The following is a 14091-nucleotide window of genomic DNA, read 5'->3' on the forward strand; positions in this document are numbered from 1 at the left end:
CCAGTGGTGAATTTGTGATTTCCCATCCATTGATCCAAACTGGATTTGAATAGGTTTAGGGACATGAATGGGGAGTCTGTTTCAGAGAAGAAGTAATCACTGAGATACATACCTGTCCCTCCAACATGATTTTTTTATGTCATTGAGAAGTCTTAGATCCTTAGATTTGGTAAGTCTAGTGCTGTTGGTTTTGTGAATGTGTAGCAGATCCATTAGGGCTGGACTGGAGAATCCCTTGTAGGTTAGACATAGATTACCTCTAAGTAGTCTGTAGGAGGTCCAGTAAAGGGATAGGGCTTTGAGGTGGTCTGTATAGGACATATTATTTGCATCCTCTATCCTTTTACAGAGGAACATCTGTGGCCACTCCAACTATTGCAAATATTTGGTCAGGTAAATGCCGAAGGCTGCACTGTACTTGATTACTGGTATAAAGAGGGCTGAGTATAGTGAGATTATATAATCTCCTTAGATCTGGATGCCATCATATTACTTATAAGTTGCACCATATAGAAGGATTTTCTTGCTACCAAAGATACATGCGATTAAAGTTCAGGTTACTGTTACCCTGAGTTCCCCAAATCCCTTACCAGTCAGTCTGCTCTTAGGGGGAGTGGTATTACTGTTGTAAATTTCAGTGGTGGTGGTCATCTTCCCAAAGGGTATAGTTATGCATTTTTTTTTGCATTTGCCATGGTTTTGGTACCAGTTATTTGTCTGTGTGAGGGCCTCCTGGAGGACAGCCACAATTTTTGGGGATTCCTTGATTGTACCCAACTTGCAGTCATTAGCAGATTTGGTCAGTCAAAGACCTTTTACATTTGCCTTGACTTCAGAGATGTATATTCCAAACAGAAGAGGTCACAATACTGAACCTTGTAGAACACCACTAGTAACAGACTTCTTGATCAAAGTAGATTTCCCAACCCTAATTTCATGTATCCTATCTGTGAGTCATTTGCTATCCATCAGGTGACACAGAAATTTATGCCTAAATTTCTGAGTTTGTCTATAATACCAATGTGGGATACTGTGCTAAATGGCTTTGTCATATCAAGGTAGGTAGTATATACCATTTTGCCTTCATCCATGTCTGTAGTAACCTTCGTAAAGAAGCCCACCAAGTTTAGTAGGCACGACCTGCTGCTGACAAAACCAAACTGGGGAAGAGTCCTCTGTTTGGAGAGTTCTTGTCTTTGTTTTTCAGGCCCACAATAATTCTTTCCATCACCTTGTATAGTCAAAGGTATGGGTCTGTAGCTCCCTGGGTCTGTTGATGGTCCACCTTTGTGTAGAGAGATGACTGTTTCAATCCTCCATTCTCTAGGAATGAAGCCTATCTGCAGGCTGTGGCTGAATAGAGATTCTACTACGTCTGACAGGTCGTTTCAAGTTATTTAGGATGCATCCTGGGTTATTATAAAGACACATTGTTGCAGTGTTTTAGCTCTGGAGAATGTAGTAAAGACTTCTTCTTTAGTGATAGTTTGTGAGAAATGCCAGATGGTATTTCCTGGGAGGGAACGTGGAGTGATGAGGAGGTGAAATTGGAGCTAAATTTATCGGCCAGCAAATTTTTTATATCCCCCTGCTCTGTAAAGGAAATTCCATTTACTATTAGTTCAAGACACTGTTGGGTGCTCCCCTTAAGGTTGCATAAGTAACTGAAACATGCCTTATGGCTATCCTTAGCCCAAAAGGCTATTGTTGCCTCAAAGTTGGCTTTGGTGGTCTTGATTAGTCCCCTGAGTTACTTGTTGTAACTGATGAGGAAGACTTTTGTCTTTTGAACATATCCCTTCATATTTTTGGACAGGATTTTCTTTCTTTTGGGTTTACATATATCAGAGGATCTCTTGTGGTCGGGAAACAACAGTCAGCTGGTCAAGAAAGTGGACCAATGCCTCCACTTTTTAAGAAGGTTGAGAAAAGCTAAGCTTCCTCATCATATTCTCTCCACCTTCTATAGAGGTACAATAGACAGCATCTTCACCTGCAACTTCACAGTGTGGTTTGTAAGCTGCACAGTTACAGAAACAAAGGCACTACAAAGAGTGGTGAGGGTTGCAGAGAAGGTAACAAGTGCCAGTCTTCCATCAATACAACATCTTTATTCTGCAAGAAGCATCCGAAAGGCCACCAAAATAATACAGGACAACACACATCCTGCACATGGACTTTTTAAGCATCTGCCATCAGGCAGGAGATATTGCAGCATCCACTGCAGGACTACAAGATTAAGTAACAGTTTCTACCCTACAGTGATTAGACGTCTAAACTCCGGCACTAGTCCCAGGGGTCTGGACACATAATAAGTCAATTTTTATTTATTTGTGCAATTTATACTTACATATATTCCATGTAAGGGCAACATTTATTTATTATAGCCATAGTCAGTATTATTTAACTCACTCAAGTGCAAGATTAGACAAATAATTTAGGCATTTCAATCTGTAGTGTGTTTTGTGTTACTTTAAATAGGGTAGTTAATTTAATTCAGGGAAGGGTATTCTTTTAGTTTATGAGTGTTGGTAAGTGTCTCTACTCTTTCTTGTGTATATTGGGAGTAGTATTATATTTGGGTCTATATCAGAACATTGAAGTATTAAAACTTTGAACGTTCTGATATCGAACACTATTCAGCGAACGCTAAGAATAGCGAAGATGCAGAACAGCAAATTCTTTCCTCGGGAAAGAATTTGGTTGGCCATTTCTGTGGCTTCGCTATTCTTAGCACTGTGGTGGAAAGTTACGGGTTGGGTTCAGGTAAGTGTGCAATCGTTTGTACATTAGGGTTAGGGGCGGGTTAAGTGAGTTAGGGTTAGGGAGCGGGTTAGGTGAGTATGCGATAGTGACGGACTTTAGGGTTAGGGTTTGGGTTAAGGTAAGTGGGTAGATAGTAGTGCATGTTTAGTTTAGTGTAGCGTTAGATGTAGGAATTTAAGTGTATGCGTGTGGTTGCTATTTGTTTGATGCATTTGTGTTGTGTGTATGTGTTTTGGATCAGTGAATTTTTTCCATGGGAAAATATTCGCTGTTCTGAATTTTCGATATTTTCATGTTTAGATGTTTTGGGGCTGATGAAATAGCGTTCGCTATTTTCATCTTTCAATAACGTGATATAAACACTTGTATTCGTTAGTTATGTTTATTCCTCTGCTTGTATGTGTTGTTTCCTTTGTAATCTCAAGAACTGGGCTGACGCACAACATTTTGTTTAGGCTACATGCATGTAGTTCTACATGGCATTAAAGTTTATTTTGACTTTGACTCTTTTATCTTTTGATAAGGGCATAAAAAAAGAAGCTCTCCTTGATTGGATCCTCACAAAACAACCAAATACTTCCCATCAATTAATCTAACTATCAGGATACATAGCAACCCCATCCCTTGTCTCCAGAAAACCACAAAAGCCCTACTTAGAGCCAGGGATAAAGCCTGGAAAACCCGGCACCACACCAGATCACCCACAGCTAGGCAAACCTTTTTTGAGCTCCGGAACAAAGCAAAAAAGTAGGTTAAGCTCGATAAACAAAATGACTATATCACTCAATAAAACAAATACAGTACCAAACCACAAAAATTCTGGGCAACAATAAATAACATCCTACAGCCCGGAAGAATCACCACTCCTGCCCCCAATATAGCAAGTACAGACCTGGACATAGCCTCAAGCTTTAATAACTATTTCACCTCCTCAGTACTCAAACTCTTAAACAACATCACTTCCTCCAACACCCCACAACCACCTCAGGCCCAAATCAATACCATATCTTTCACACTTAAGTCTGTTCCTACCTCTACTATCCAAAAACTCCTAGTCAAACTCAAACCAACCACCCTTGCAGGCAATAACCTTCCTGCTGAATACCTCCAAATTGCGTCCACAGCTATAGCCTATCCCATTTCACTTATAATAAATAGATCCATCACCGAACACACCGTTCCATCCCTGTGGAAAACCTGATATATCTTACCACTCCACAAAGGTGGCCCCTCCCTAGACCTTTCCAACTATCAACCAATTGCAATTCTCTCACCCCTCTCTAAAATCCTAGAAAGACATCTTCATCACCAGTTCCTCTCCTATTTCCTCATCAACAACCTTTTCTCCTCAACCTAACATGGATGTCACCCATCTCACAGCACCACCACTGCCTTACTCAAATTCACCAATACTATAAACTCCCACAGGAATCTAGATAAATTAGTCTCAGCTACTTTCCTAGATTTTCCAAGGCATTCGACACAGTCTCACATAATAAACTACTGTCTTGTCTCTCTGACCTTAACCTTAACAAACCCACCCTATGCTGGTTTAAAAGCTATTTAGATAACTGCAAACAATCCATCAAATGTCATAACTCTCTTATCTCTCCCACTCCCAACCTCCTTAGGTGTGCAAGGATCAGTCCTAGGACTCCTTTTTAATATCTTCACAAACCATCTCCAGTCAGCTACCTCTAAAGCCGACATAGTCCAATATGCTGACGACACAACTCTCATATGCTCTGCACCCAACATCCAACTTCTCCAACAAAAATCCCTTCTCTGAAATAGAGAACTGGCTTAACAACTCACAACTCATACGAAATCCCAAGAAAACACAACTAATGCTATTCCACTCTACTAAAGCGAGCAACCTTACCTTCTGTATACTCTCCACCAGCAAAACCCAAATCACCCCTGTCACTGAGGCTAAACTCCTAGGAGTTACCACTGACCAGCAACTCAGCTTCACAAAGCACATATCAACAACCATCACTGAAGTCCACAAAAAGCTAGGCTCCCTCTATCGCTGTAAAAGTTATCTAACCACCGAATCTGGAATTGCAATAGCCAGGACCCACCTATCTACTGTACTTTATACATCCCCAATTCTAACTAATCTTTACAAAACTGACATTAATAAACTTTCCATCTGTAACAACAAAATTGCTAGATTCGCTACCAATGCCAAATCATGATCCCACCACTGCCTTTCCCTACAAGCCTTGCACTGGCTTGAATTTCTGAACCTATTAAGGTACCATCAACTCAGCCTAGCTCATCTAATTCTGTGCTATCCTGAGAAAACCCCTGACCTGACTGGCATGCTGAAGTTCTACAATTCAAATAGATAACTTCGGTCCACCAACAAAACCTTAATCAAAACCATCACATGCAAAAACAACTTTGGGGAATCACTATTTACCTATGAAATAGCAAAAATATGGAACAACCTTCCCCCTGACCTCAGACTACAAAACTCCACACCCTCCTTCAAAAGCCTACTTAAAATATACCTCTTCACCAATCATCTTTGGAACTGTAATTGACCCCCTGAAGCCTCATCCACTCACTATTTCCACACCCCATCTGTCCTGGACAACACAAACAACACACTCTAACTACACCTATCCATGTATGAGCAATAACCTATATATGAGTGTATGTACGTGTGTGTGTGTGTGTGTGTGTGTGTGTGTGTGTGTGTGTGTGTGTGTGTGTGTGTGTGTGTGTGTGTGTGTGTGTATACATATATGCTCTTACATGTATATTTGCATGAATGTATATATGGAAACTTAAACATTCATATACTCTTATTCAGTTGTGAAATATCTTGCAATGATCTACCAAGTTCTTATCTATTCTCATTGCATATTTTTTACACTTGTATTTTCAACCAAAAGGGGTAATATCCTCTTATTGTATACTAACTGCTGTAAAGTGTACAATCTGTATGCTACTACTGTGTAATGTCTCTTTTGTAAATTTTTCTTCTGTCTGTAAACTTATGGAGTTTTTCTCCCCAGGACTCCACTGAAAATGGACACTTGTTGTCCAGTCAGACTATCCTGGCAAACAAATGTTAAATAAATACATACATTTTACTGTACAACCTAGTTATACTGGGTGTCCACCAAGTGGGCTTGTTTCTGGAGTTTGCCCTAAGTTTATTTTGATTTGGTATTACTGTTTCTATGCAGTTATTTACATTGTTATACAGGTTTATATAAACAATAGGCCATCATGTTCTCTGAGTTTGGGAGACTTGGAATGTAGCTATGCCATTGCTTCATAAGAGGTAGTTAGCCTTGGAGAAGTTTTTAAAGGTTTTGGGGTTTGCTTGGAGGTGAACCTTTATATTTATCTTAAGGGTGACCACTTTGTGATCTGATCTGACCAGTAAGGACATTACATGGGGGGGGGTACAATGCTCTGTCATATTTCTGAGTACGAGATCTAGGATATTTGCATCCTTAGCAGGTGTGCAGACTAGCTGAACAAGGTACTTGCATTGACCAAATTCAGGAATCTTCAGTGGTTGTTTATATATCCCAATTTATGGTGGATAGTTGCAATCATCCATGAATATGGTGATGGGCTAAATTGTGAGTGACTCCAGTGCATTGCAGTACATGGTATGGTTATCCTGGGACATAAAAGGGAACCTATAGCTAGCAAGGATATGGTATTGGACTTTACCTAAGGTTAGTTTGACATTGAATAGCTCAAGCATGTCATATTGTCTGATCAGTCGTGAGGTGTGCTTAGTTTTTATGTAGAGTGAGACACCTACACCTCTTTTCCTTCTTTTTGCAGTAGCTGGTCTAAATGTGTGGAGGGCATTGTGGTGCCTTCTTCTGCTTTAAACCATGCCTCAGTAACTGCACAAAGGTTAGTGCTTTCCAGCGTGAGGTGTACTTTCAGGAAGTGGATTTTCTTGTTGTGACTTCTAATACTGAGCTGTAACACCTTTTGTTTATCTTGCATAGAATTTGCTATGTTGGAAGGTTTATCAGAATGGCATTGCCTAAAAAGGCACTGTAGGGGTGGATAATGTTTTGGCCTGTATGTGAAACCCAATGGGGCAGATGCAGACCACCTCTGGCAAAGCAGCATGGTCTTTTGGACATGTCCTCCCAAGCTGACAAATACTAGACCCCCTTAGAAAGACACTAGTAACTACGCCAATTGTTAAGTCCATCATGTTCTGCTTCTATTATGGTATCATCATTGAAGAATATACAATGCTGTTCAGTGCTGGGCACATAAATGCCTGCAACACCTATTCTGAAAGCTGTCTCATGTCTCTCTTCATATAGTCCAGTTAGGTACATCTCAGGTCATTAACACTCACATGGACTATGACAGAGTCACACTGGTACTTGTGGCTAAATGTACTGAGTGCATTTGTGATCTGGCAGATCCTTGCCCTTGATAGAAAAGTGACCATGAGTGCCTCCTCAGCCTGGTGAGGGAGGCACAGTGTGTCTCATGATATAGTCGCCAATGACCAATATATTGGGTTGTGTGGCAGTTTGCCATAAGGACTTAGAGGTTGAGACATATTGAGATGTGGTTGTGTCCTGAGGAGTCTTGTCTTTATAGAGTGTTTGGGTGGCAACATATGGGAGGCCGTTGAGGTTTAGCTAGATTGCATTTATGATACTCAGCTTATGTGAGCTTATGTGTCTGATCCATAGCAGGTGTAGTTTGTGTGTGTGTGTGTGTGTGTGTGTGTGTGTGTGTGTGTGTGTGTGTGAGTGTGTGTGTGTGTGTGTGTGTGTGTGTGTGTGTGTGTGTCTGTGTGTCTGTGTGTGTGTGTGTGCATGTTACTGACAACCTGTTTGGGGATATCAGTGTCTGTATGTGAGAGCATTGTCTCCAAAGACATAATGTTATTGCATTTCTCACATATTGTGTCAGTCTGCTTAAAAATAAGGTGGTTGTTAGTAAACATGGGACAATTGCTACACTGTCTTAGGATGCCCATTTCCACCAGGCTGGCTACAGAGACAGTAGGAAAGTCCATATTCATGGCTGTGGGATCTTCTTTTTTGTGATCTATGAGGGGGTGTTGCAATCAGGGTTTGGAACTGTTGGGCTTGGGGGAGAGGTCCAGGATTGATCTAAAACAGTCCTCTTGGGGTAATGCTTCTCAGTGGGCAAAACAGGCATTCTCCACTCAGCTAGATACTTGAGAAAATAGTAGAGGAAGCTTTTTAGGGAAAATTACAACTCTGAGTGCCAGCGTCTGTACAAGGCACTGCAAACCACTGCTGCACAGCTTAGCACAGGTTATAGGAGATGAGTTAGACAGGAATCTAATCAGTAAACAGTAAAAATGCAGTATACATGTATGTGTGTGTGTATACACACACACACACACACACACACACACACACACATATATATATATATATATATATATATATATATAGTTTACTATCATGATTCTGAGTACAAGTTAGACGAAAATGGGAATGATGAACAACAGTTGGACGATCCCCATTTCGTCTAACCTGCACAAGTGTGATTGTTCAAATTCCTGAATGCCACAGTGCATTTACACACCTGTCTTTGGCATTCTAAATACAGATCACAGTACAGTGGGGGTTGGGAAATTACCCTTTTCCCCACTGTAGTCCTATCACAGATTTGGAATATATTATTTGTGGGGGATGTGGGTGGAGGGTGCAGGGGGACGTAGATGTTATTACTTCATGTGCAGTAGTGACTTGCTTAAGAGAATGTTAAAAGGGTGAATTCAAGTTTGTTGGTATGTGCATTTTGACATTCTGTCTAATTGATATGCTGACCTTCATACGACTGATTCGAAGATGTGTACAGATTTTGTTGTGTATTTCAACAATTTGATATTAAACCTATATATGTGTGTGTGTGTGTGTGTGTGTGTGTGTGTGTGTGTGTGTGTGTGTGTGTGTAAGACTCAAATCCTGAAGCAATTCACACTTCTCTCACTATTGTAAGTGATTCTAGAAGACTAAGGTTCCTAGACCAAGTGAAATGCAACAGTAAAAATACAGTAGAAATGTAATAAATGAGACTCGTACCTGCAGCAATTCCTAATTCCCTGATTATTGTGAGTTATACTGCAAGACTAAGGTCCAAGAGCAAGTAAAATGCAAGCAGAAAATGCAGTGGAAATGCAATAAATGAGTCTCAGATCTTGCAGCGATTCACCATTATCTCATTATTGTGAGCAATACTACAAGACTGGGGCCTCCAGATTAAGTAAAATGCAACAGTCAAAAGCAGAAGAAATGAAATAAACTAGGCTCAGATCCAGCAGCAACTCACAATTATCCCACTACTGTGAGGGATAGTACAGGACTAAGGTCTCAGACCAAGTTTCAAATGTACACAGATGACTATTGGTTAAATTAAGAAAAAATGGCAGAAAAGAACAATACACAGTTCAGATTAACACTCTAAATATTGCAGTGTGCACTGCGGTGGTGCAGCAGTCGCATTGTCGCCTCACAGCAAGAGGTTCACCCATTCGATTCTCAGCTGGAGTGCCTTCTGTGTGGAGTCTGCATGTCCTCCAAGTGGTCGAGTAGTGTTCGAAAGACATGCGTGAATGGGCGTGTCTTGGTTGAAGGTTGGGCATTGAGCTGGCACCTCGGCACCATAAAAATCAACTGCCAATCATTAGCGGACCTGAGTTCCGCTGTGGCGACCCCTAACTGGGAAAAGCCAAAAGAAAACAACAACTAGTTGAAATGGAATGATATGAAACAGAGGCTAACTCAAAACTTTAAGAGTCTAATGGGAGTGCTTTATCAGTCTGAGCTATCAGCACCCAGTAGAAATAGCACTTGGTGGGGACTGCAAACTCTAATTTACAGTAACGGCACACAGCTAAAAAGTTTAAAAGTACAGCAAGAATTGGATAGGTGGGTGGATAAAATCCGAACATCAATGCAGTCAAATGTCAGTTTTAAACTCATAGCTCTTGTAGCTGAAGAGGAATGTAGGTCAATACCATGCATTAGAAAACTGTTTCTCAACTCCTCCCACTGATTATCTAGTTCTAATTCCTATTCAGTATATGAATGCAAGAGGAATGTTTCCAACTGACCCTAGCCAACAACTTTTAAGACTTCAAGAAAAAAATACTTGCAATAAAGTAAAATTTAAAATACAACTGTGTAATACCAAAATCAAAAGTAATGAAAATATCCAAACCTTAAATGCAGAAAATCCAAAAATCAGTGGAGTCAAACATCAGTTTTAAGCTCATCAGATCAGTTGTTGAAATTCTTATGGAGGTGTTCAGTAAACAGTGCACTGCATTAAGTGAAACAGCAGAGCAAATGACAATGCACGGTGAGTGAACGATTCAAAGGTACATGTTTGCACACACGTTAAAGTGCCACACATCAAGTACACAGGCACAGCTAAGAGTTCATACAAGAGCGTAATGAATGCAAATGAATGCCAACATTCTAATGATACATTGTATATACAAATGACAAAAGCAAAAATGGCTGTGACATGCAGAAAACTATACATTTATTTGTGTGGCATGCCATGGAGATCAGTTTTTCTTTAGATTGGCCTTTGCTTTTGAACAGGTTTATTACTTGCTCTAAGATATAAGCTATAGTATTAGCTGTAGAATCAACTTTTGCCAGTCAGTATGTATAAAGTTGGCATCCAAGATTTTTGTGCCACAACTTTCCATATCAAGGATGGCTACATACCATCACTTCCATGACCAGGACATCGTTAACTCTTACCTTGTAGACAGAAATATCATATGGGAGCTGATTGATTGGTGCTGTCCTTGCAGAGAATGCCTATCCCACAGGAGATGAAGGCATGTGTAGCAAGAGCCATTTGTGCTTTGGATACCTTCCAGCATCCACCTATAACATGTTCAGACTAGGATTAATTTGAGCAGGGCTCACACCACATTTGTGGATCCTGGCCCTGCATATCCACTAGTTAATGCCTAGATTAACAGCCACATCATGGACTAATGGAGCTTTAAAGTGCTGATTTGCATCATATATCCACAGTGCCATGTGAGCTCACCCTGGAGGCTGTGTGTGCTGAAATGATGACCGTGATTCTTGCATGGATGGAACTGGGATGTCCTTCACTAAGCATATGATTCAGGAAGTACATCTTGGGCCTCAGCAGTCCCCTCACCTGTGGAGGAGGAGGAGAATGTGCCTTCCACTGTTACTACTGCCAGCACTGCCACTGTGCTCTCAGACTGAGTCATGTGCACAGGGCCATTATTAGTCAGTACAGATTAGCTAACCTGAGGCATGTGCAGACCTGCACTGTTGGATCCTCCCTCCATGGAGTCTGTGAAAGCATACTGCTAGCTTACCAGTTTGTATGCTAGAACATATGTGGCTCTCAGTACTGGGCATCTATGAGCATACTGTATATGTCCCCCTTTCATGTTATTTTCTTCATTATATATCACTCACCTTAGCTTCTTATTGAATATCAAGGACTCATAACTGCAAGTCCCAGAGAGATGTTAAAATTATGAAAATGCAGAACAGTGAATGCAAAAAATTGTTTTTTTTTTTTTGCAAGTTTCTGAATGCCCAATGCAAGGGCTGCACTGCAACACCCTATCTGCTATAATCTACTTTTATATACTAATGCCAACATCACCATACTATAGAGAAAAGGGAATGTTCTGAGGAACAGCATTATTGGCTGTAGTACATGTAACCTTGCATTTTTGCAGATTTAATCTTGCTGTCCTGGGACTCACACTAATGAGTCTCAGAATTACAAGCAGATATCCCTCATCCTTTTTTACATGTGTGCGTGTGTGTGTGTGTGTGTGTGTGTGTGTGTGTGTGTGTGTGTGTGTGTGTGTGTGTGTGTGTGTGTGTGTGTGTGTGTGTGTGTGTGTGTGTGTGTGTGTGTTTGTGTGTGTGTATGTGTGTGTGTGTGTGTGTGTGTGTGTGTGTGTGTGCGTGTGTGTGTGTGTGCATGCACACGTGCATATGTATGTGTTTGAGTGTGTTTGTGCCCTGATACTATCCCTTTACCCATTTTCCTACCTACAACTTTCCAATACTTTTAACCCCCTACCCATCTTCTCACAAACAAAAAGGCTCCTGGCTCACAAAAAAGAATACCCTGCTACCCCTCCCTCATACCAGACTTCCATTTTTTTTGTCATTATGTTTGTGGGTGTGTTCCCTTGCCTGCTCTCTACTCTCCCTTTTCTGACTCTCCTATCACCTTGTTCCTTTCCATTTCTAATATAAATTAAAACCACTTGGCTCTTTTCTGCATTGCCTTTGTATGAATTCCTATCTGTGCCTGTGTAGCCGATGTGTGACACTTCACTGCATGTGTAAATATGCCACACTTCCAGTATGCAACCTGCCTTCCCATGGCCGCAGCACAGGATACCTGGCATCCCATAAGGATATCTCCTCTCTTGCATAGTGCCTGCTGTTTTTATTATTGCTGTTATGCTGAAGTTCAGAGATAATACAAGGCAATATCTGCAAGCCTAGCCAATAACACGAGGTCAGAATCAAACCCTGTGTTTGCTTTCACCTTTTGAAACATATATTTGAAAACTGAACAACAGCTCATCATGTTATATGTTAGAGTTTCATGAAAGCTCACCCTGTCCCCATCCCCATTACTGACCAGACAAAAAGAATGTTAACTCTTTGCTTTTTGAAATTGAATCTCAATCTCATTCTGTTTGCAGAGTCTCCTACTAAAAGTTCATGTAGTGAAAAGACAGTATTCAACCAGGAGGATTCTGGAGAAGTTTGTATAACTATAGTCAAGGTATTCTTTGGTTGAATATATGGACAGTCAAATGCATAGCTTAGAATGGCTCATGCTTGTAAATTATTTTATTGAGAAAACATGTTTTTGGTAAGAAACAAAAAAATTGTTTTACTAATTTACCCAGTTATTTGATACACTTGACAGACTTTATGTATTGGTATTTTTCTTTACAATTAGACACGTGTCAGGTTTCAGGACTGATCCAGTATTTTTTACCAACTAAATTATTTTTTGAAAGTCATGGCTATCTTAATGGACAGACTGCAGGAATCAAACCCACGTTTGTAAGATGTAACTAATGTATAACATATTACTTCAAGTTGCTATGTGAAAATATCTGATGACTATTCAGCACTTCTAGAACATTAATATATCCTGACATGGGGTTCAGATCTTACATCAGTTAATAAATTGCTCCTAATGTCTGGTTCTTCAGATAAACAACATTTACTTCAAAGCACCTCTGAATTCAGTGACATTTGGCTTGCTGAAGACCACCTTTGGAATTGTAATTGTATTATCTTATTTTGTGATGTACAATCAGTGCAAGCTCTGTGAGTTTGAAGGGCTCCAGGTGTGACATTGTACTCATTTCATATGAAGTGGCTGCAAAATTCTGAGCAAATTCTAATTAGTAACAAGATGGAGGGATATGAATTTTTTCTGCATAGGGCATGTGGAGATTTTACCCATGTAAAATTCTACATTCAAATGCTAGTTTCAAATCATTATTTGTTCAATTTAATTTAGAGTTTGAACTATTGTTGCTCTCATGAGTGAAATGGTGCACAATAAACACGGTATGTTTATCTGACAAAATGAAAATAAATACATTAATTTTCAAAATTCTTGTAGACACAAACACAAAGACTAAGAAACCACAGTGTGTGCATACACTAGAAACAAGAAACATGATTAAAAAAGTATGGGTCAATGACTCTTTGAACAGCAACACCACAAAGAGCACATTTTCAATGATTAACTTTCTTTTCAGAATGATGGCTTGTAAAAACTGCATATTATGGCCAGGAAAACATAGGTTGTCTGCTTCGTTTTGTATAGAAATAAAAGTACTTTTGAAAAGCATGGCCAGAATTCATAGATAAGCACTGCACAAACAGCTAATGTCCATTGAGGTCAGAGATGCAGAGGTAATGAAAAGAGCATCAGTACGTTACTGTATGTCAAGATTAGAGGTAGAGCAGAATGCACTGCCAATGTCAAGGATGTCAGAGCTAAAGCAACCATCTGTGCAATGCAGCACCTGCATATAGCTGTAACTAGTGGCAGGCTCCCACAAGAAGGACAGTACAGCTTAGGACAGTGGCCAATAGATAGGCTCATGTGGCTGGGCACAGCAAAGTGACACCCCTGCTCGTCATATAAATGGGGAGGAAAGACAGGAATGTAGGAAAGGACAGAACAATGAGCAGAGATAAATACAAAAAGGTTAACCATAAAGCATGAATGATGTGGGGAGGGTATTTTTGAGGGGAATAGAGCCCCTTT

Source organism: Protopterus annectens, chromosome 10.part0 (assembly GCF_019279795.1).
Source record: "Protopterus annectens isolate FY-2018-M chromosome 10.part0, PAN1.0, whole genome shotgun sequence".
Lineage (NCBI taxonomy): Eukaryota > Metazoa > Chordata > Ceratodontiformes > Protopteridae > Protopterus > Protopterus annectens.